Here is a 25271-nt window from a genome sequence, read left to right as displayed (position 1 = left end):
GTTATACAGGACCATCGGCAAGTCACATGACACGTTTGACTCAGTTTCTAAAGCAGTATAATAATGGATTTGGAGGTAAGAGGAACTGGATTTGTGTCGCAGTGATAACCAATGTGATCTTAAGCAAACCATCAAACCTCTCTGGGTCCTGGGGGTTAGAGGAGAGAGGGAATGTCAATGTTGATTTCAAAAGTCTGTTCTAGCTCTCTATCCCATAAAACCTATGAAAATAGGGGCAATGAGTACATCATGGCAACCTCACAGGGTTACTGTGAGGAAAACACTTGGGAAGCCTAATCTTAAAGCCCCTTAGAAATATGAGGCATTATTATCCTTAGGTGTATAAAGAACAGTAACTTTTCCCTTGGAGTTGAAAAAATATTTTGAGCAGCATCTAAAAGGACTCTAATGTCTTTGTTTATAAGCATGGGATAGCAATCATATGACAAGTGAAAACTTGCAGGATGTGTGTTAGGTTTACCATAAGGATAGTTTAACCAGGTATATATTCCCATCTACTGGTTATTGTATTATACATGTAAATGAGTAAGTAAGTATGATATGGTGAAAAGGACACTGGATTTAGAGTTAGGGACATGGCTTTGAATCCTGCCTCTGACATTAATCATGTTTAATCAGTTTCATCATTTCTAAAACGGAAATAAGAAAAAATAGCTGTACTCTTTTAAACCTCAAAATGGAATAGAAACAGGATATTTCTATTAATAATAATTATTATAGTAATCAATTACAAAATTTGACTTCTGACTAGTAATATAAGCATCACTTTGGGAGGCTTAGCAAATAAATACAATCCCCCTTTTAAGAATCAGCTCAAAAAAAAAAGAATCAGCTCAATATATAAGTAGTAGGTTGAAAGGTCTCTGCTATGGGACTTTAAGTAAAATCATTAAAAATACAGAAAAATAATGCTGCATTTTATCTCTCCCTAAGGACAGGAGAAACATTCATATTGTTCTAATTTGGAAAATAAAAGTATATGTCAGTTTCCACATCACATCACAAAGGCACTGATTTTTGTGGCTATGTTGCATTCTCTTTCTTCTAACACAATTTGCTTTTCAGTTTGCAGATTTCAGGGCTGACAGTGAGCTTTACAGTAAGGTTACATAAGCACAGTGGAAGTTCTCTCATTCACTTGCAGAATACAGAGTTTTCTTTTACTCAAATGCTGTTTTAATGGAGTTGGGCATCTGCCCCCTCCAGTCTAGAAAGGAGGTTTTATTTCATTGCCAGGGCTGTTATTTACGAAGAGAACTTCCAAAAGACACAAATGCCTTTCAGCGTCACCCTGAGTAAATAATTGAGGTGGTATGAATTGGTCTCTCACTAACCTCCCAACTCACTTTGCTTTGAATACAGGTAAGCCATGAGACAACATCCGCCTCAACGACCCAGCCATCTCAGCAATGTATCATCACAAGAACAAGTCTCTACATATGTGCTTTCTATGCCCTGCCCCGCTCATTTATCCAGCCTTGGAGCATGCCAGAAAAAGAAAGTGTTGACACGTTTGTATACCTTTTAACTCCATTCCCTTCAATTCTCCCCATTCATAAAACCCAGTAAAGGGTCTATGAAACAGGAGTGGCTGTCTCAGGTTTCACCAATCATCATATCTGGTTTTATCTATCAAATGAGCCATAGTGAGTGGGAACTGATGAGAAAAAATGGCCAGTGTTCACTTCCAAGTCCAGAAGTAACAGGGAGTTCACACCCTACCCCATCCCTGACCCACCCACCCCCAACTATTTATCTATCATTCTCAAAGAGGTCACTCAGGTGGCCTTCCAGAGCCATAGAGCACATGCTTGCATAATTAGATAATTTCGTAGTTGGCATGGTCCTCAGAGGGATCCAGTCCAATTCTTACTTGAATATGAACCCCCTTTACATCTCCCACAAATGGCTACCCACTCTCCAACAGGGGGTCTCTTCTGGGGGCAGCCCAAGTTTCCCTTTGGACAGCTATAGATATCAGGAAGTTTCCTTCACAGATACCATGGAACACCCACATTGAGAGATGACCCTTCAGTGAGTCTTCAAGTCATAAAGGGTGTTGCTAGCCAGAGACAATAAGGTGTAAGAAATAAGGTGTGAATGATGCAAGACCCATAGAATGGTAGTATTATGGAAATTGGGGCAGAGATTTTCAGGTGAGCAAAACCAGATTTTATGAGTAAGAGTTCACATAGCACTGATTTGTAAAACAGGGCTTGACAGTTTGGTCAACCTGAGATTTACCTGATGAAGTTCCAAAAGAAATCAGAAAACTCTCAGCACAGGAATCTCACTCCTGCCAGTTACATATATAACCTAACTTCTTAGCTCTCATTTCTTTTCAAAAGGGCTCTCAATGGTCTTCACTATGACCAATGAAAGGGCCTTATTTTTCATATGGTCATAGGATTCAGAATTGAAGTGACTATTAGATCAACCCTCTTATTTTCTAGTTGAAGAAATTATGGTCCAGAGAGGGGAAGTAACTTCCCTGAGGTCAAACAGTCAGAAGTAGGGGAGCCAGGGCTCCAGTCTAGGTCTGTGGACTACAAAGCCAGCGCTTTTTCCACTAAGGCAGGCTGCCTCACAGCTTCATCTCTTCCACTACATCATCTTCTTCTCTTCCTGGCCATAATGGAAAAGAACTCAAAAAGAGCAAGACTACAGCTATCTTAGCCTGTATATGCCCATGTTCTGTTAGACAGTTTAGTGTAGGGGCCAGAGTGTTGAACTTGGAATTAGAAGGATTCGAGTTCAAATCCTACCTCAGACACTGATTAGCTCTGTGATCCTGGGCAAGTTGTTTAGCTCCTTTTGCTTCAGTTTTTCCTAGGAATAATAATAGCACCTACTCCCTAGGATTGTGAGGAAAAAATGTAAAGTATAAATATAAATATGAGTATAAACCACTTTGTAAACCTTGAAGTGCTCTATAAATGCTATTGTCTATTAATTAACTATTATTTCCTATCTGTAAAAAGAGGATAATAGCAGTATCCATTCCAGAGGGTCACCGTGAGGTTCAAATGACAGTTTTGCAAACATTAAAGTGCTATATAAATGTTGACTATTATTATTTGAGGAAGCTAGGTGGTTACAGTGGTTAGAGTCTAGGTCTGGAGTAAGAAGACCTGAGACTTAGACACTTATTGGCTGTATGACTCTGGGCAAGTCATTTAACTTGTTTGCCTCAATTTCCTTATCCGTAAAATGGGGATAATGATAACCCCTAACCCTCGGGGCTGCTGTGAGGATCAAATGAGATAACTTTCATAAAGTACTTAGCATAGTGGCTAGTAGGCATTATATAAATATTAGCTATTATTATTCTTAATTTTAGATATTCTCATCTTCAACCTTTAATCTTGAACCATGCTCAAACCCTAAGTTCTAGCTTTCTACTTTACCACAGATTGGAATAAGTTATAACCATGACCCATATCTAGATCTCACATACTTGAAATCTGCCCTGAAAAACAAAACTGTCTTTTAAGTCACTCCCTGATAAAGCACCTTCTTTGAGGAACAGGAGTGCTAACTTCAGTTATAGTTTGGCCCCACTGTCTAACTATGCATAACGTTGGTTTGTTTTATTTTTGATTCATTTTTATTTATATGGCTTCCCAACATCTTTGGAAGTCTCAGGGCAAATATACAAAATGGAATATCATGTCTATGATTGTACATGTGCATGTGTAATATAGATATGTATACATAACTAAATGTGTATGTATATGCACATATGTACACACACTCGGTTTATAGGCTGTTCAGTGGTGGTTCCTAGGGGATGGGTAGTTGAAGGATGACCCTAGAGGGAAACAGGCTGTTGAAGGTTCACTGGGGTATTGGGGACATGCCAGAATAGACTTCTGAAGTGTGGTGCATAGGGATCCTGTTCTGGAAAAGACTGCAAGAGGTCATTGGACCAAAGCCATCTCTTCACAAACGAGGAAACTGAGACCTAGAAAGGTGAGGTAAATCATACAAAGTCACAAAGATAGTGAGTCTTGGAATCTGAAGCCAAATATTCAAACTCAGATACAGAGCCTTCAAATACAGGCTCCTTCTCCTAAGCTATTTCTGTAGCTTTGAGGAGAGAATCATTCCTGACACTCTAGAACTTGGACTCTAAAACCATGATGGGGGATAGATTCTAGATCTTTTGCTATGTTGAAAAGTGGAAATAGCTCTCCTAATTGTAGGGAGTGTATGTGGTAAGATACAGAACACTGAATTCAGATGTATACCAACAAGCTAAATAACACACACCACTGATTAGGCAGCAACCAGGGCACAAGGTCACCATAAGCTTACCAATCAATCTGAAAAAGAACCTTCTGCTCCTTGAAAAAAAATGTCCCTGCTTCTCTGGCATTCAGTCACTGAATTTGAATATTATTTGAGTCAATGTGGCATAGCAGATGGGATAGAGAGTCAGGCAGGACGCCTACATTTAGCCCTGGCTCTGCCCCTCAAAAGCTAACTGTGGGACATTGGCCAAGTTACTTAACTCCTCTGAGGGTCAGTTTCTTCATCTATAAAAGAATAATACATTCAGGTGGGGTGTGAGGGTTTTTGAGGTGCTTTTAACGCTTGAGGCAGGTAGTGAAAGTACTATTGTAACCAAATGACAGATTTGGCTGGGAGGTCTCACCTCAAAATCCTGTGTTCTTTATCTTAAATTTCAACTGGAAGGAGTTAAGACTAAAGAGAAATACATGCAACTGATATTTATACTAGGCTTTAAGATGTGCAAATCACTTTACATACTTTACAAAGCAAGCACTGACACATCCTACTTTCCCTATTTTTACAGATATGGAAACCGAGGCTGAGAGAATTGAAGGGATTGGCCCATGGACCCACAGCTATTAAGGAACCTCTATCATCCTTTCCAATTCTAAAATCCTATTTGAAAAGGTATAATGCTAATAGCATTTGTATAGTATTTTAAAGTTTACAAAGTGCTTTACAAATATTTTCTCATTTTACCCTCACAATAACCCTAGGAAGTAGGTGCTATTAATATTCCCATTTTATAGTTGAGGAAGCTGAGGCAAAAGAGGTTAAATGACTTTCCAGAGTCACAGAGCTAATAAGTGTCTGAAGCAAGCATCTCTTCATCTCCCTGCATCTGAAACCCATTCACTTAGATTGGTAACATAGCAGGCTCTTAATACCACACCTTTTTTTGGGGGGGGGCTTGTTTTTGTTTTTAAACAACCTGTCATTCCAGATTCTTTTTCACCCTCCTGTGTTCTTTTTCACTATCCTTCTGCTTTTGTTCTTGTGTAGTGTTTATTTGGGGAGTTAATGGGGAAAATTGGGTCATGCTGCAGGTAAAGATTTGAGGAGATGATTGCTAAGGTTTTGGCTAGTTCTAAGAATTGTGGGATTTTCCTGCAACTATAAGTAGGAAGAAGGACTATAATCCTGATCCTGCTATCATAAATACAGGGGGTCTAAAAAGTATCTAAATTGTGCATACCCTTTGACCCAGTAATGTCACTATTATGCCTACACCCCAAAGAAATCAAAGAGGGAAGGGCCTATTTTGTACAAAAAAAAATTTCTAGTAGCAATTTGCTCCAGTAATAGCAAAGACCTAGAAACTAATAGGGGTGCCTATCAATTGATGAATGGTTGAATATATCATATGAATGTAATGGGATACTATTATTTGTCTGTAAGAAATGACCAAAGGGATAGACAAACTTGAAAAGGTAGGCTATGTATGGACTGACACATAGTAAAATGAGCAGAACAAGGAGAACAAATTTATAAAACAACATTTTGTAAAGACAACTCTCAAAGACTTAAAACTCTGTTCAATGCAATGATAAACCACGATTCCACAAGACCAATGAAGAAACATGCTACCCACTTCCTGACAAAGAGGTGATGAACTCCGAACTATAGGGTGTAGACTTACATTTTTGGACATGCCCAATGCTTAGAATTTGTTTTGAATGATGATGCAGATTTGTCATAAGAGTTAAAATTTTTTTCTTTTAAATTGTGAGAAGAGAAAATAAATGTTTGGTTTTTTTTCTAATCTACAACTTTTTTTGGCGGGGGGTGGGGGGGGGACTTTATTAGAAATGTGAGACTCTTCCCTTTCAGCAAGTTCATGCAGAGAGTCCTAGGACCTCTACCCAATCAATGACGTCAGGCTTTTATCTTTGAGCACTGCTGTCACCTAAGGTAATCCTGAATCCTTGGGGCTTTGGTGTCTCAACCTGTGTCTTTTGTTCTGTGCAGAATTGAGATGCTGGAGCCCCAAGTTATCAACAATAAGCCCAATTACAAAACAAACAAACAAAAATCTACTGACTTGACAAAATTTGCAACAGACACACCCAAATTTACCAATTATGTAATACCCTGAGAACCTGAGGACTATGGAGAAAAAAAAAACAGCCTGGAGAATTACAATGTGAGCTAAGATCTTCTTAGATATCATTTCATTCAGTCGCTTCATTTTATGTCAAGAAACCAAGGCAGAGAGAAGTGACTTAACTGAAGTCAAACAATTAGTGTGACCTCAGAGTCAAGACTTGATCAGCAGAGTCAGGACTTGACCTCAAGTGTCCTGATTCAGGGGGTTCTTTCTGAGACACTTTAGCTTAATACCACTTCTAACTGGGGTAGACAGTGCTAGTATTAAGTGGCATTATTTACTCAGAGGCTTTGAAAGGTCCTCAATTTGAAAACAAAACTGAATGATCAAGTAAATCAAGTAAAGGGTAATGATCAAGCTAGGCCCCAAAGAAGTGAGAGGAAAATGTCTCTCTCTCTCTCTTCCCTTCTTTGTAGAGATGGGAGATGATGAGTATGGCACATTTTAGATACTTTTAGACAGAACTTATCTATTAATTTAACAGAATTACCCTTTTCCCCCTTTCTTTTATTACAAGGGGTAGCCTCTCTAGGGAGGGGAGGAGTAAGAAAATCTTTGGAAATGAAGGTGATAGAAAAACTAAGGAGATCAATTCTTTTTAAAAAGAATTGATCTCCTTAGTTGTAATTACTCTACTGATGCAAATTAAAATCCTTAGTATCTTCTCATCTTCAGCCAATTTCTATCGTCCACCCAAGTTTTGCCATTAGCTAAGTAGAGACCTTTATTTACCAGCAGGCTGGACTACTGTAATAGTCTCCTAGCAGGTTTTCCTGCCTATGCCCCCTCCTTAGCCAGTCAATAGATATTTATTAAGTGCCTACTATGTGCCAGGCATTTTACTAAGCACTTGCGAAATAAAGAATGGCAAAAGTGTCCCCTGCTCTCAAGGAGCTTATATTCTGATGGGGAGATGACATGGAAAGAACTATGTACCAACTATGTACCTCCAAAACATACAGGGCATATTTCAGAGGAAAGGCATTAGCACTGAGGGGAAGGAGGATTGGGAAAGGCCGCTTACAGAAGGTAGGATTCCACCTAGGACTTGAAGGAAGCCAAGAGGCAGAGGCAACAGCTAGTACAAAGTCAGGAGGTAGGGAGAGTATAAAGGTCGGTGTTACTGGATTGTAGAGTACATGCAGGGGGCTGTCGAGCACCCTTCAAATAAAGTGTACTAAGCTTGGAAAAAGGGAAGGGGCAAGTTGTAAAGGGCTTGAAAAGCCAGAGGATTTGATATTTGATGCCAAAAGTAATAGAAAGCCATTGGGGAAAGGAGATTTCAGATCATCTTAGTTGTGTTAGGAGGTGACTACTTCTTGGCCACTTGATTTTCCAATGTTGACGGAACATCCTTTTTGCACACACCCTCTTGGAGCATGCTCAACCAGCCCAACTGCAGAGCATGAGTCTGGAGTGGGGAGTACTTATTTATGAAAAAAAAAGGAACTTATGGAAATATCAAGATTCAACTTCTACTCAGCAGTGAGGACTTAGGGATCTCAAGTTTTTGCAAATATCTTGATTAACTAAGACTTGCAGGGCTAACTCTAGCTGCCATGATTCTCTGGGTCTTGGAGCTCTGTTCCTCCATCCAAAGCATTGTTCCTAAAGGAGACTCATTTACCCTAGAACTAGGGCCCTCACACACACACTCACTCACTCTCACTCTCACTCTCACTCTCTCTCTCTCTCTCTCTCTCTCTCTCACACACACACACACACACACACACATCCCTTTGGCTCTTTTAGAGGATGATCTAAATAGACATTCTGGATGGAATCTGAGTTCCAAAGTCAGACTCATTTGCAGCAATTCAGGAAATCAGCTTTTGGTGTTCCAGTCATGGATTGCTATTTAATCACAATTTAAGTACCAAACCATCTACTCCTATATGAAAAGAGGCTAATCAGATAGCATTCAATATAGGACATTATAAGGACACACACAAGGACATATGTGTGCGTGCACATATATGTCTTGGGACACCCAGATGGCACAATACCAGGCCTAGACTCATCTTCATGAGTTCAAATCTGTCCTCAGACACTAGCTAGGTGACCCTGGACAAGTCACTTAACTGTTTGCCTCAGTTTCCTCATCTGTAAAATGAGCTGGACAAGGAAATAGCAAACCATTCCAGTATCTCTGCCAAGAAAATTCCAAATGAGGCCACAAAGAGTCATACATGATTGAAACAACTAAACAACAATGCACACAGACATATGACATAGATAAATGATAGCTCTCCATAGGTTTTTTTCCCCTCTTTTTTTCCTGTTTTTTTCCTCCATAGGTTTTTTTTTTCTTTTTTCTTTTTTTCTTGCAGGGCAATGGGGCTTAAGTGACTTGCCCAAGGTCACACAGCTAATAAGTGTCAAGTGTCTGAGGCCAGATTTGAACTCAGGAACTCCTGAATCCAGGGCTGGTGCTGTATCCACTGTGCCACCTAGCCACCCCCCTCCATAGGTTTTTTTTTTTTTTTTTTTTTTTGCGGGGCAATGGGGGTTAAGTGACTTGCCCAGGGTCACACAGCTAGTAAGTGTCAAGTGTCTGAGGCCGGATTTGAACTCAGGTACTCCTGAATCCAGGGCCGGTGCTTTATCCACTGCGCCACCTAGCCGCCCCCCTCCATAGGTTTTTAAACCCTAGATGAATTTTAGGGATCATTTAGTCCAGTGGTGTCAAACTCAAATAGAAATAGGGCCACTAATTAGTATAAGGATCCTTGCTGGCTATATATTGACATAGTTTTAAGATGTAACATCTATATTTTATTATGTATTTATTTTGTGAAATATTTTCCAATTATATTTCCATCTGACTTGGGTAGCATGAAGGGTTTTTTATACCTCTCATTTAGTTCATCCCTTTTATTTTAGAGAGAAGAAAACTGAGTGACAGAGCTAGAAGGCTCTATTTGGTCCTCTGATTCCAAAACCATTAAACTATGCTGCCTCCCATAATCACAAAAGGTTACAAAGGCCTCCCTTCTCCATCACAGGGAATTGAGTGGGAAAGGAGAACAGAAAGATGGGAGAAACCTTGCCAGTTCTTCTCTCCTCTTTCCCTACTCCTTATTCACCATATATTTATCTAAGTCAGGTCCCAGTTATGTGAGGACTGCCTGTATTTGAAATGCTTGGACATAAAGTATTCCTCTTCACCTTCATGGAAAGACCTGTATGCAAATAGTTTAGGTACCACTTTCCACTTAAGTGTTTATAAATACAGTAGACACAGACTGGCATTTAAACATATGGCATTACATCAAACAATTGTGTCCTCCAAAAAACAAAGTCACAGGTTCTGAGTAGATGCGTATGAAAATGAGGCTCATCCACAAAGTTCTACAACCCAAGCTAATATATAAAAATTCAGCCTACTGTGGTTTACTTTATATTATTGGGGGTAGGGAGGACAAGACGTATGATTTCATCAGTGAAAAAACTCCCAATATAGAATCTTCTTCTACCATATGTATTATATATATTATAATATACAGATACACATAAACATTCCTACATGCACACACGTGTATATAAGCATATATATATGTGTGCGTGTATATACACACACACGTAAAATAACCCCTATTCTCAAGGTGGTTACATTTATTTTTTCTCTGTCTCTTTTCTATATATGATGAGTATTATATATATATATATATATATATGTGTGTGTGTGTGTGTGTATGTGTGTGTATACACACACACACACACACACACACACACACACACACTCATTTTCCCCTCTTCTGGTGCTAAGAACTAATGCTAGTAGCAAGCCATTGGCTTTTTTTTTGTTTGGTTGGTTTTTTTTGTTTGTTTTTTGCGGGGCAATGGGGGTTAAGTGATTTGCCCAGGGTCACACAGCTGGTAAGTGTCAAGTGTTTGAGGCCAGATTTGAACCCAGGTACTCCTGAATCCAGGGCCGGTGCTTTATCCACTGCACCACCTAGCTGCCCCCAAGCCATTGGCTTTTAAAAAACTTCCTGCTGCACCAGCCTCGGTGGTGAAATGAAGCAAAGGCTGTGTGAAGTTATCTCCCATTGCCCAATCTTGTAGGGAAGTCATGCTGTAACCTCCAGGTCAGGAAACCAAAAAGAGACATGAGATGAACTTCTAAACAAAGTTAGAAACCTGCTGTACATACATCCTCTTTAACTCAGATAGTCTTTGACAAAATGCTTAGGTTGACACATCACAGATTTATGCATCCAGATTAAACCTTTGTTCTGAGTTATTGTGCCCTATCACCAACTGTCTTTTTGTTACTTCAAATGGGAAGTCCTGTTGGCATCTCAAACTCAACATGTCCAAAACAGAACTCATAATCTTTCTCCCCAGACTCTTCCCAACTTCCATGTTACTGTTTAGGAGTACCCCAGTCTTTCCAGTCACCCAGGCTCATAGCCTCACTGTCAATCACAACTTCGTATTCTTACTCACTCAACATATCTAATCCATTGTGTTAAATCTGGTTGTTTCTACCTTCACAGCATTTAGGCACACAGACAAAAATGTATGTATGTATGCATGCATGTGTATATGCATATGTGTGTGTGTAGCAGTCAGGGAGTGCAATGGATAGAGTATCAGGACTGGAGTCAGGAAGACCTGAATTCAAATCTAGCCTCCAACATTTACTAGCTGTGTGACCCTGGGCAAGTCACTTAACCCTGCTTGCCTCAGTTTCCTCATCTGTAAAATGAGCTGGAGAAGGAAATGGAAAACCACTCCTGTATCTTTGCCAAGAAAATCCCAAATGGGATCACAGAGAGTCAGACATAATTGAATAACAAACACACACACATACATATATGTATATACATGTATGATACATCTATATGATACATGTGTATATTGTACATATACATGCATAATATAGGTGCATATTTGCATATATTATATGCAAACAGGTGCATATATCTATGTCTATATATATACATAATACATATATATGCAAACATATACACATAGCTACATATATGTGTAGATGGAGAGATTCCACTCCCCCACCCTTTTCTCTCCACACATACAGCCATAGCCCTCATTCAGGTCCTCTTCACTTCTCATCTGGACCACTGCCTTAGCCTTCCAACTGGTCTCCTTGCTTCCAATCTCATCCCACTTCAATCCTTCTTCTCTCCACTCAACTGCAAAGGTTGATTTTTCTAAAGCACAGGTCAGACCACATCAGCCTCCTGCTTACCAAGTTCCCAATGTTATCACCTCCAATATCAAATATGATCTCTTCTGTTTGAGGCTTACAGCTCTTCCTAATCTGGCTCATTTCCTTTCTTAACCAGTCTTCTCATACTTCACTCCCTTCCACTTAATCTATGATCTGAAAATACTGGCCAACTTGCAGTTTTTTTTAACAGGACAGGCCATGTGCCATCTCTGTCCCCCATACTGGGAATACTCTGTTTCCCCATCACTTCACCTCTGCCTCTTAGTTCCCTGGTTTATTGCAATACTCAGTTCCAATTCTACCCCTGTAAGAGGCCTTTCCCTCTGTAATTGCCTTCCATTGATGAATCTTGTTATTTACGTGCTATCTTCCCCATATGTAAGCTCTCTAAGGACAAGGTCTGTTTTTGTATTTTCTTTGTATTCCCCAAATTCGGCACAGTGCTTGGCACTCAGTCAGCACTTAATCTTTCTTTGGTGACTGATTATATCCCAGGGAAGTTTTGTTTTTTTTCTTTTAAAATGTTTTATTGATGTCATTTTATTTTATACCATTGTTGCTGTCCAGTGATTTCCCCCACTTCCAACATAAACCTCCCTTGTAACAGATAAGTATAATCAAGCAAACAAATCAGTACATTGACTGTGTCTGAAAATGTTGTTCATCACTTCTCTGATGAGACATAGGAGGCTTAACCATTAGTCTTTGAAAGTTACAACTGAATGCTACAATGAACAGAATTCTGAATTATTTCATAATTTTCTTGCATATTGCTGTTGTCATCATGTAAATTGTTCTCTAAAGGAAGTTAATGACATCAAGAAAAGACACATACAAAAACATCCACGGTAGAGTTATTTATAGTAGCAAAAAGAAAGTATGTGCCCAAGAATTGGGGAATGGCCAAACAAATTAGTTATTAATGTAACTGATTATTACTGTATTGTAAGGAAGGCCAGATTCAATAAAAAAATTCAGAAACACTGGAAGACTGGTATGAAATGATGAAGAGTGAAGAATTCATAGCTCTGAAAACAAGACACAAGGACTTCAATGATGTAAATAAGAAGCAACAAAATTCTGGGCAATTGTAAAGAGGCAACAAAACTCTGATCAATTATAATAAGTACCACATTGCCAAAGTTAAAGAACATATTCCTTCCTTATGCTAATAACTGATCAACAATTTTCTTGGTGGATATACTTTGTATAGTCAACAATCACAGCTAGTAAATATTTACTATTATGTGTTTAGACACTTTTTGCTAGATGCCAGAGGAAAGAACTAGGAATAATGGGGGAAAGTTGCAGAGGCACATTTAGGCTTGGCATAGGAAAAAAACTTCCTAGGAACTATAGGATCATAGACTTGAAACCAGAAGAGACTTTGGAAGCCATTGAATCTAAACTCCATTTTAATAGCTCAGTAAACTGAATCTTAAAGTAATTAAGGGATTTGCTGAGGGTTACCCAACTAACATCTGAGGAGGGTTTAAAGTCGTGTTGCTGACTCTAAGTCTAGGTGACAGTGGACAGTGTGCCTTCTTTACAAAGTGAAATGGGTTGCATCAAAAGCTGGTGGGCTCCCCTTCATTGGAGGTCTTCAAGCAGAGGGTGTGCTATAGTATATTCTTGACTATGAGTTATTATTTATATTATTTATTATTCTTTATTGCTCTTTGCACATAAAACTCAAACTATCAACTCAGTTTCTTGGCACTGTCAGCCCACATGCTTCGAATGCACTCTCTCCTCATCTCTGCCTCCTAAAGTGCCTCTTCCTTTCAAGTGCATTTCAGGCACCAAATTCTGCCCAAAGACTTTTCTGATTCCCTTCCAACTGTTAGTGTCCCTTCTCCCCAAATTATCTTGTATTTAATTATTTTCTGTATATTTGTGTTTATTCACTCTACATTTTGGCTATATATATTAATATATGTACTTGTTGTCTTCCCTATTAGAATATAAGCCCTTCACTAGTAGGAATTATTTTTATTTGTACTTGAATCCCCAGGTCCAGGCACAGAGTGGGCACTTAATACTTAGTTGTATGATTGATATTATAGTGGGGATTCCTTTGGTGAGTGTGTATTAGACTAGATGGCCCCTGAAGTTCTTTCCAACTCTGTGATTCTGCCCCGGGAAGTAGCAGGTTGCTCTTGCTAGAAGTCTTGAAGAAATAGCTACATGGCCACTTGTTATTCTCCCAGGGTATTCTTGTTCAGGTAAGGAAGGACTAGATTACTTCTGAGGTCCCTTCAGATTCTGAGGTCACATGAACTCATTGCCTCCTGAAGCAGCCCACTTTGCTTTTGGACAACTCTAACTATTAGAAAGTTTTTCTTGAGATCCCATGAATTCTGGAAATTCAGGTAAAGAAAATGCTCTTCATCTATTCCTCAACACTTCCAGGCTCGAATTTCAGAGAAATGTTCAGGGGACAGAGGAAGTGCCCTTATCTCAGAAGAAGAGAACTCTGGTTTTGCTTCTCAGGAGAAGGTGCCAAGTACAGCTTTATTAGAACTCAGCTTCTTTTTCACCCTTGTTGATGAAGTCCTTAAGACATAATCCCAGTTGAAAGAAAAAAGAAGCCTAATAAAAAAATACCCCTGACTTCCAGCCCTGGCTTAATAATGGTTATAACTACTCAGAGATTTGTCCTGCTGGGCTGGGGCTTGAAAAAGCCAAGAGCTAAGGACATCCTCTCCATGGAAACCCAGAGAGACCAGACGTCCAGGTCACAGAGTCCTCTCAGATCATTTATACCTTTATTGCTAAGTATCGAGCAATAAAACACAAGTAACTGGACTAACATTTAAGACATGTGGGCTTAATGATAATAATAAGAGCGCCTGACGACTTACAGTCTACAAAGTACTTGGCACCTCAAAACAGCTCGGTGAAGTACATAACTAGATGTCATCCTCCTTTTATAGGGGAGGAAATAGAGGCTCAGGGATGTTCAATCCCTTGCTCAAGGTCACACAGTGGTGGAAGCCAGACTACAATGCTGCTCCCCTAACTCCAAATCCAGTAATCCTTCCTTCCATTGCACTGCTTCTTCCCTGCTGATGCATCTTTTATAAGCTGAAGAGATTTTTATGTTACCTAATCAAATAAAATGACTGTGGTCTTTTTTCTGGATTCCCTTAGTAGAAAAAGTATTTGTTTTAAAAGGCAGATCAACTAGTTTCAACTCCTACCTCCTACACAAGCTATGGGTGTGACCATGAGCAAATCATTTAAGCTCACTGTGCCTCAGTTTTCTCATTTATAAAACAAGAGTTGGATGAGATGACATGTAGGTTGCCTTTTGTGATATCCCACCTTGTAGAATAGATCAACGTATCTGGATTTCTTTAAAGCCTACAATAGACTGGCTTCTTTCAGAGTGTTCCAACAGCTTTAACATTCCTGACTTCTAGTCAGAATTGCCTCCTACTCTGAGCAGGTCAAAGAAAGGAGGGTAACAGACAGTAGAGGGTGGAGGAAGTCTGCTATTTGATCTGGCCCTCTTGTCTTAGGGACCCAGAACACATCCAACAGAAGTGGACCAAGCCAATCCTATAAATAGGGAGGACATCATAATAACAATTGCTAGTGTTGATATAGTGGTATAAGATTTGCAAAGCACTTTAGATGTTATCTCATTTGGTTTTGGAAATACACAAAATTGAGAACTAGGAATGTTTAGCCTAGAGAAGATTTAAGGGGCAAACATATGATGCCTATCTCCAAGTAATTGCAGGAATGTCAGGGAGAAGGGTTAGACTCCTGCTTTGGCTAAAGGGGGAAAAAAACAAGCGCAAAGGGTGACAGTATGGGGAGACAGATTTCAGGCAATCTTCCTAACAATTAGACCTGCCTAAAAACTGCAAAGGCTGCCTCTGGTAGGTAGCACGACTTCCCCTCACCTGAAGTATTCAAACAAAGGCTGGATAACCAATTGTTGGGGATTTGGAACAGGGATGAATCGGAATGGATGGCTTCAGAGGCAACCAGATAGAGTGGAAATATGGCTAAATTTGCTGTCAGAAAATTTGGATTTCAGCTCTGTCTGTTATTTACTACCTATATTAAAGCAACTCTCTCTGGCCTCTACTAAGATGGAGGAGTTGGAACAGGTAACCTTCAAGATCCTTATCAGTCCTCAATATTATGATCCTGTGACTTGGACTGGATTCTCAACTATGTTGATACAGCAGAGCCCATTCATAGATCATAATTTTGGGACCAGAAGGGAACTAGAAGATTGTGGAGAAGAGGGGACGGGAGCCCAGAAAGGGAAAGGGATTTGTCCCTGGTCATACAGTAACTAGTAGAGGGGCATTTGAACCCACTAAATTGAATATTCTCGCCACTGCCCCAAGTTGCAAGGGAATATACCTGGCTGGACCTATAAAGAAAGTATTTGTTGTTCAGTCATTTCAAGTCATGTGCAACTTTTAGTGACCTCATTTGGAGTTTTCTTGGCAAAGATACCACAGTAGTTTGCCATTTCCTTCTCCAGCTCATTTTACAGATGAGGAAACTGAAGCAAACAGGGTTAAGTGACTTGCCCAGAGTCACACAGTTAGTAAGTGTCTGAGGCCAGATTTGAACTTAGGAATATGAATCTTCATGACTCTAGGTTCAGTGCTCTATCCACCACTCCACTTAGCTGCTCTCAAAAGTCTACTCAGTATCATTGGTAAAATCACCAAATACTGACAGCATAGTATAATGAAAAGGTTTGGGTTTGGAATCAGGAGCCTCAGCCTTGAATACCTGCTCTGACACTTGGAATATCCAGATATAAAATGCTTGGTATGTCATTTAAACAGCTCTGAGTCTCAGTTTCCTCATCTGTAAAATGGGGATAACATTGTTATGACAGAAATACTTTGCTAACCCCAAAGAGCTATAAAATATGATCTATTCTTACAGATACTTGGAGGCTCATATGGTTTTAAGGTTGATAAGGATACTGGAGGTTGTTTAGATCAACCCCTTCATCTTCTATGTGAAAATAAGGTGCAGAACAGCAAAGTGACCTCCCCTTAAGTCAGTTCTATGATCGTTGATCTTGTTGCTATTTGGTTACCTTTTTCATAGCTCTAGAGATCTCCCTAGATGGCCTACAAATTGGAAAACAGATAATCAAACAAACCCTAAACCCCACCAGTCATTTGCAGAATGGGGCATGAAATTCTTTTTTAAAAAGAGTTAAGGAGGAAAAAGCGACTCATGGAAACAGTCTTCTTCTTTCTCATATATTTGTAGGAATAATATTCCCCTCCATGTTCAAAGCTGAGGTCTGAGGCAGAACTGTAGAAACTCACAAAAGGACCTTGGATGTCACCTAGTCTTATTCCCTCCTCTTACAGATGAAGCAACTAAATTGCCCAAGATCATAGAGGTCCTAAGTGGCAGAAACAAGATTTGAACCCAGGTCTCCCAACTTCCTTCAAATCTCACACTTGTCTAGGTCATGGCCCAGAGTCTCAAGGCATCAAAAGCCATGTTGCAGATTGTGCTTCATATCCACATTGATGAGATCCTGGCTCCACTGAAGTAGCTAACTTTAAAAAAAAAGTGGTTCTCAAAATATGGTCCAGTGAACCCCAGAGTTTCCAAGATCCTTTCATGGGAATGTGAGAGGTCAAAACTATTTCATAATAATATTGAGAAGTTTTAATTTCCTATATGGCAAATACCAACAGATATAACCCACACAAACCACTCTTGGGGGAAGGTCCTCAATAATTTTAAGGGTATTGAGGAACCACTGATCTCATCCAACCCATACCAGAAAAGTCCATTTACATAATCCTGCCAAGGAGTGATTTTTGGGCTTAGCTTGAAGGCCCCAAAGCAGGTTCACCTTTGGCCACTGACACCTCCCAAAGCAGCTCATCCCACTTTGGTCTATCTCAAATTGTTAGGAAAATCTCCCTGTTTAGACCAAATCTGCCTCTGCAAACTCCAACTGCTGACTTCGGCTCTGACCTCATGGGTCATGCTGACAAGACCTCATCACAAGGCAGTCCCTCACATTCTGGAAGACAGCTATCAAGCCAAGCCTTTTCTTCTCCCATTTCACTCCCACTAAATAGCAGAAATGTAATGGAAACACAGGACCTTGATCTCCAAATCCATTACACAACATTGTCCCCTCAACAAAGCTCTCCTTTCAATTAAGCAGAATAAATCAAGATAGAAATTCTCATCTCTCATTCTATTTGTGGACAAGATGGAGATGACTCAATGATTCTTAGGGGCAGCTAAGTGGATAGGGTGCAGATCTTGGGATTAGAAACCCTAAGACCTCAGACACTGACTAGCTGTCCTATCCTGGGCATGTGGTTTCCGCATCTGTAAAATGGGAGTAATAATAACCCCTATCTCCCAGGATTGTAGTGAGGATCAAATGAGAAAAATGTTAGTTTGTAAAATGCTTTGCAAACCTTTGCTTTATAAATGATAACACCAACTATTTCTCTTTCTCCTCCTCCTACTAGTTATGTCATAACAAGGAGAAAAACTGTAGTCAACCAGTGTTGAACAATGAACTTACCTAGTCTTTGATGGACATCTCTAAACCAATGCTGTGTTTTCAATAAATGACTTGACAACAAAATGGCATAATCAAAACTTCAAATAAAAATAAAAACGAACATTTTAAAAGCACCTTAAAGGGGGCAGCTAGGTGGCGCAGTGGATAAAACACCGGCCCTGGATTCAGGAGGACCTGAGTTCAAATCCGACTTCAGACACTTGACACTTACTAGCTGTGTGACCCTGGGCAAGTCACTTAACCTTCATTGACCCACCAAAAAATAAAAAATAAAAAAAAAATAAAAGCACCTTAAAGGTTAAAAAGCTTCTGTACTCATGATTTCATCTCACCATCACAATAATCTTATGTATCATTAGTCCATTTTGCAAAAAGAGGAAACTGAAGCTCACCAGAAGTAAAGAGACTTACTTGCCTTATACTCAGTCAGAGAGTTAAGTCTCAGAGGCAAGATTTGAATCGGGATCTCTCCAGACCCCAAGTTCAGCTCTCTTTCCATGATAACATTCTGCCTTCAGGCAACAGACAGTAAAAGCTGGGAGAGGTAGTTAACATATTGCATACCATTACTGGATTTCAACAAGACAGACTAAAACAATGGACCCAAACTAAGATGATAAAGATGGATAAGAATCAAGGTAAATTCTTGCCAAGAAGGTCCAAAAAATCAACCACAGCAATGCACAATGGGCTGTGGGAGTGGTGAAATGTTGGCCAACCACAATTCAAATGAAAAGATACAGGGGTTTGGATGCCTTTAAGGTCAGTATGGGCCACAAGGCTGCTTAGGCTAGGGAAAAAAAAAAAAGACCTAGCATCATGTTAGGCAGCATTATTAGAAATAGAATATCTAGATTAAATGTGGCAACAACGTAGTTCTATTTTGTGCAGGTCAGACCACATCTGCATTATAGTTCTGAGACCTGCAAGCCATATTTTTAATAAGAATGGTGATATGTACTGGGGAGGATTCAGCAGAGGAAGATCAAGAGGGGTCAGGAAATTCTACCATACAAAGAACCAAAGAAACTGGGAATGCTTAGCCTAGAGAAGAGAAGACTTAGGGGAAATCTGATTTTGTCTCCCATTTTTTCAAGGATGGATGTTATCTGAAAGAGGGATCAGACTTATTAAACTTGGACCCAGAAGGCAGAACTAGGACCAATGACAGAAGTTAAAGAAATTTTAAGTGAACAGAAGGAAGGATTGCTAATAATTAGAGCAGTCAAAAAAAAATGAAACCTTCTGCTTCGTTAGTGGTCAACTCTCCATCACTGAAAGTATCTGAGCAAAAGCCAGATAACAATTTGTTAGAGATGCAATAGAGGAGATTTAGGGGCAGGAAGTAATCCTAGCTGATCTCTAAGGTTCCTTTCAACTCTTAGATCATATGATTATTTCAGAAGGTTTTTATAAGACACTTATTCAGCTCTGATAATTTTTGCCTGGATGACTTTGAAAGACAGAATAGTATGCTTAGCTTACTCCTTAGGCAAGGACTAAAGGTAAAGAAGTTTCTAAATCAAGGTTCTTAATCTTTTTTGTATCCCAGACCCCCTTTGACAGTCTGATGAGGCCTATGGACCTCTTCTCAGAGTAATGCTTTCAAATACATAAAATAAAATACACAGCATTACAAAGGAAACAAATTATATTGTAATACAGTTAACAAAATTGTTTTGTTTTGTTTTTTAAGTTCATAGACCCAAGCTTCAGAAGCTGTGTGATAGCCTGGAGAGTGAATAAGCCTAACTCTTCCCAGAAGCAATTGCTTCTGGGATGCTCTCTTCATATGGAATATAATTTATAACATTGCAAATAAAACTGCTGCTGCTAAATGGTATTTAAAAACTACTTGTCCCATGAAATATAAGAGAAATTAATCTAGTAACATGCACCAATATTGGTTTTTTCCTCCTCAAACCTACCCTTCTCTCCTGCAGCCAATTTCAAATCATAAGGCAACTTTACACATCTTGGTATATTAGGGACCTGATGATACACCATATATAGATTTATTTTAGGAAAACCAAATAAAAGAGTAAATATCAAAGAGTAAAATTGCTGTCTAATTTCCACAAGATCCAGACTGATTTCTCTTAGGTCCTTCCTACATGTGCAAAAGTAGTAGAAAATGGTGTCCCGTCCCCACCCCCCCCCCAAAAAAAAAAACACTAGAAAAAAATTCTCCTCCAGGGCACCAGTTATTGTGGACTGACTGTCAGACAATGTCTCCGGCAAGTCTCTTGACTTCTGTGTCTTGGTTTCATCATCCATAAAGTGGAACTAAAATAGCACTTATTTCACAGGGTTATTGTAAAGATCAAATAAAAAATGGATGTAAAATGTTTGGCAAACGTTAAAGCACTATAAATAGAAAGGTAAGCTATAATTATGCTTATGATTATGTAGCTTGTGACCCTTTTGTAAGACCTGCCTCTTATCTGTGCCCGGGAGATTCTCCAAATAGAAAATGTGGGAGTAAGATTGAAAGGATTCATAAATTTGGAGAAGAAGAAACATAGGGGACTCTTCTGTCCCTTGCTGCTTCTGTTTTGGGTTGACTGCAATGAGTAAACCTATTTTGAATCATAGACTATTAGAGCTTAAGGGGCTGGAGGTGGGGGGACAGGCTTTATGGATCTGCCCAGTTCCTAGTGTGTGTGCTCACCAATATTTTTTATTTACTTATTTTGGTGTGTGCTCTCCCCGTACCTCCACTCCACCCCCCAGAATATCAGCACCTTGAAGAGTCGTTGCCTTATTTTTGACTCTGTAGTAGTACCCAGAACATCGTCAGACACATAATAGGTATTTAAAGTGAACATTTATTGATCATCTTTTGAGTGATCATTTAATCCAACCTCTTTCTTTTCTGGATAAGAAAATGAAATCTGGAGGGGCTTAAATTCACATGTTGCTGTCCTAAATTCCAGGCCAGTGGGTTTGTACTTATTTGTTTTTGTTTTCCCCACTACAAAGCACCTTTTTGTTGCAAAAAGCAATTGATCTGGCACTGGTGACACAGAACACTGAATTTGGAATCACACCTCCTGGGTTTGAATCTCGGCTCTGCTACTTACAACATACTCCTTTCTCTCTTAATCCTAATCAATTCTCCTCTTTAAGCCTCAGCTTTCCTCTCTGTGAAATCAAGGGGTTGGACTAAATGTTCCCCTAAAGTCCCTTCCTTCACTGAAATTCTATAGTTATATCAAAAGGTACTTGTCACACATGCAGCTAAAACCTATACTTCCATTATGAGAATATGTAAGGAAAAACTTCCTGTTATTAATTGGAGTAGAGGTTTAAGCAATTTCTCCTTTCTCTAGGCAGCCCTTTTCCATTGCCCACCTCTCCCAGCCCCCCCTAATATTTTTTTAAAGGTAGTTTCATCCTCCAGATGCAGCCTGCCAAGTTTCTTGCATATTGTGCTTTATTCCCAGATTTGGAGCAGGTGAACCATGTACCTGGGTAGGGCACGTGAGTCTTCTAATTTTAGAATGACTTCAGCTCATTTCTTTGTCCCCAGACAATGGAATGGGGAAGAGCCTCATGGCTCTAAAAAGCTTTTGTTGAGCAAGATGCCCAATAAACAGAGGACTTGCTGGCTGACTGGCTGACCCATATTCTCCTAATTTCCAAACAAGCACAACCTCCAAAGAGGTTTTTCCTGATTCCTGTTCTCCTTTTATCAAACTTAATTGATTTCCTCAGGTCCCCACTACGGATCTTGTTCCTACCTCCTCCACCACCACAAGCACCAAGATAATTAAAAATCGAAATGTCAATGAAGAATCACACTCAGTAATTTCTTTGGCTCCCTTCAGCAGCTACTTAAAAAAAAGAAAGAAAGAAAAGAAAAAGCTTGTTGTAAATGAATTAACCCTCCCAACAGCTCCCCATATGCGGCTTTGTATCACTGGATTTTGCAAGGGGTTAAGTGGTGACACTTGGATAGAAAGACCTCTGCACACCACCAGACAGAGTGGGGTGTCATCTCCCAGGCCCATGGACCACACCTCCTCTCAATCATTACACTTACGAGAACCAGCCCAGCAGCCTCCAAGCTATGTAATGTTTTGGAGGTTTAGACAAGCAACAGCCTAACACCTTTGTAATCACAGTGCATTTTGTCCCTCCCAAGCCACATAAAAATGTGCCTTCTAAGAGATATGGAACAATCCATAGTAGGGAGGGATCACTGGATGTTCTTGGGTGCTGCATCCCCCACCTTATCCTCAAGGTAGTGTTTCTCTCCATACCGGTATGGTAGATTTTGTCAAAGAATGCAGGATCAAGGACCGATGATCACTTTCTACTCTAGGTACCTTGAACAAGAGACTGAATCTCTCTGGGCCTCAATTTCCTCATTTGAAAATAAGATGGTTGAATTCAGAGAGTTTTCAGCTCTCAATTGATGATCCCATGATCCTTAAAAATTAACGGCCCTGGGGCACCTAGGTGGTGCAGTGGATGGAGCACGGGCCCTGGAGTCAGGAGGACCTGAGTTCAAATCCGGCCTCAGACACTTAACACTTACTAGCCATGTGACCCTGGGCAAGTCACAATCCCAATTGCTTCATTAAAAAAAAAAAATTAACAGCCCTTCCCTAAACCACCCCCCCCCCAAGCCCCAAACTCCTCACATACACAACCAGAAGTGACTTTATGTATTAAATCCCATGGCCTTGTGTCTTCCCCCACATTATTTTACCATCTGTATCCATCAGCACTTGGTTTAGAGGATCTAGATCAGGAAAAGGCCATAGGGACCACCTGACCCACATCCCTCATATGATGGGATGAGGAAACTGGGACCCACAGGCAAGACAAGGCAAGGCAAGTTAGCAGGCAATTACAGAACACCTTCTATGTGCCAGGCACTGTGTTATAAGCAGAATGGCAAAAGACAGTCCCTGCCCTCAAGGAGTTTACAATCGAATAGGGGAGATGACCAGAAAACAAACAACTGTAGACATAAGATATGGATAGGATAAAACGATGGTAATCTCGGAGGGAAAGCCCAAAGAGGGGAAGGGATTGGCCTAGGGCCACACAGGCAGCTAAGGCACAGAAGCAGAATTGGAACCCAGGTCCTTTGACTCCAAATCCCTCACCCCATATTACCTCCTAGTGTATAGTGCGTTGTTATTATCTATATTTTTGGAAGGATGCCCTTTTCTCCCCAGGTAGCCTGCAGACCACTTGAGTAAAAAGTCTAGGACTGAAAAATCACCAAATAGCTGGATGGACCCTTGAAAACCATCTAGTCAGTCCCCAACTCCTAATGGATGAGAAAACTGAGGTCCAGAGAAATTAAATAGACATACAATGGGGCAGCTAGGTGACGCAGTGGATAAAGCACCGGCCCTGGATTCAGGAGTGCCTGAAATCCAGATCCAAATCCAGCCTCAGACACTTGACACTACCTGTGTGACCCTGGGCAAGTCATTTAACCCTCACTGCCCCGCCCCCCCAAAAAAAAAGAAAAGAAAAGAAAAATTTCCACACATGAGGGAGCTGGGGCTAAACCTCAGCTGGAATCCATTACTTTTGCAGTACCTAGCAATTACTAGCTGTGTGACCATAGGCATGTCACTTAACCCCATTACCTTGATTTCCTCATCTGTGAAAATGAGCTGGGAAAGGAAACGGCAAGCCACTACAGCATCTCTGCCAAGAAAACCCCAAATGGGGTCACAAAGAGTCAGATGCAACTGAAAACGACTGAACAACAATCTAGTAAGTACTTAGCAAATGTTTGTTGATGAAGATGATTCCAGACATTTGATCTCTAGCTGCACCCATTCCCTTTTAGTGGGCCCTAAGCTGAACAACAGGCAGAAAGAACAGCTGTCACCTTAACAGGAAGACTGGAGGGCAGGTAAGGTAAGGAGTCTTAGAATCATGGAGGTTTTGAAAGTGTATTATAAGAGATGTCACCCTGGAAGACAGAACTTAACAAAATTGGCAGGGCCCTTGGATGTTACTTAGTCTAACCATTACTCCAAATGGAATCTGTTCTACATTTCTGATAAGTAAGTAGTCAAGTGACCTCTCCTAGTAAATCTCCTGTGAAGGGGAACTCCCTCCCTCCTTTGGCAGCCCTTTCTATTTTGGGGGAGTCTTCATTGTTAGGGAAGTTTTGAGCTCTTTTTTGGACAGTGGAAGAGTATGTGATATACTTTCCGTGATGTCATCTCCAGAAGGTAAGGGTTGTACCCTGAACTCTAAATATTCATCACTAATTACCAAAGGCAAGTCAAGGATTTATCATTGAGTAATTTATCTAAATTTACCTTGACCTAATTTCCATTTTCCACTCATGTCTCTTTTACTACCCCATGGGTAAAGTAGCATTGTACTTCTATTTATTTGTTTTGAGACCACCTTCCTTCAAATGTTCAAAGAGGGTCCTAGGGTTTTAGTGCTCTAGGAGTTCTTGAACAAGATGATAACCAGAAAGATTATTATAGCTTAGAAGGAATTTAGAAGAGTTGGGGAATGGGAGGTAGAAACAGAAGATGATGAGTATTCTTTAGAACATTGTTCAGTTGTTTTTCAGTTATGTCTGATTCTTCATGACCCCATCTGGGATTTTCTTCATAAAGATACTGAAGTGGTTTGCCATTTCCTTCTCCAACTCATTTGACAGATGAGGTAACCAAGGCAGACAGGGTTAAGTGACTTGCCCTGGGTCACACAGCTAATAAGTGTCTGAGACCATATTTGAACTCAGGAAGATGAGTATTCTTGATTCCAAGCACTGGCTCTATCCACTGAGTCACCTAGCTTCCTTGCCTTATATATAGTATGTCTCTTATAAATGGTAGGCATGTTGAATTAAATTATTCTTAAAGCAAAGTTTTCCAGCATACAAGTGTATTACTCCCTTTCCCCCTCCCCATTCCACTACTAACTCTCTGACTACACAGCGGTGACAAAAAGGGTAGGTAGGTAGAGAATACTCTCTCTGGTAATGGAACTTCAAGAACAGAACTCATATCTTTCGATTCCCAAGACTCTACTATAATCCATCCGCCGAAGTCCTCCTCTGATAGGTCATGTAGGCTTAGCGTATACAGCTAGGA

General features: G+C 40.1%; 1 protein-coding gene across 3 annotated transcripts in view; it reads right to left on the bottom strand.

Annotated features, from left to right (window-relative positions):
* The window catches only part of TGFA (transforming growth factor alpha), a 128904-nt gene that overhangs the window by 54488 nt on the left and 49145 nt on the right, over nt 1–25271 (bottom strand). The window lies entirely within an intron of this gene.

The sequence above is a fragment of the Dromiciops gliroides genome, chromosome 2 (genome assembly GCF_019393635.1).
Source record: "Dromiciops gliroides isolate mDroGli1 chromosome 2, mDroGli1.pri, whole genome shotgun sequence".
Lineage (NCBI taxonomy): Eukaryota > Metazoa > Chordata > Mammalia > Microbiotheria > Microbiotheriidae > Dromiciops > Dromiciops gliroides.
The sequence above is the reverse complement of the archived record's forward strand: the minus strand, read 5'-3'. Positions and strand labels throughout refer to the sequence as shown.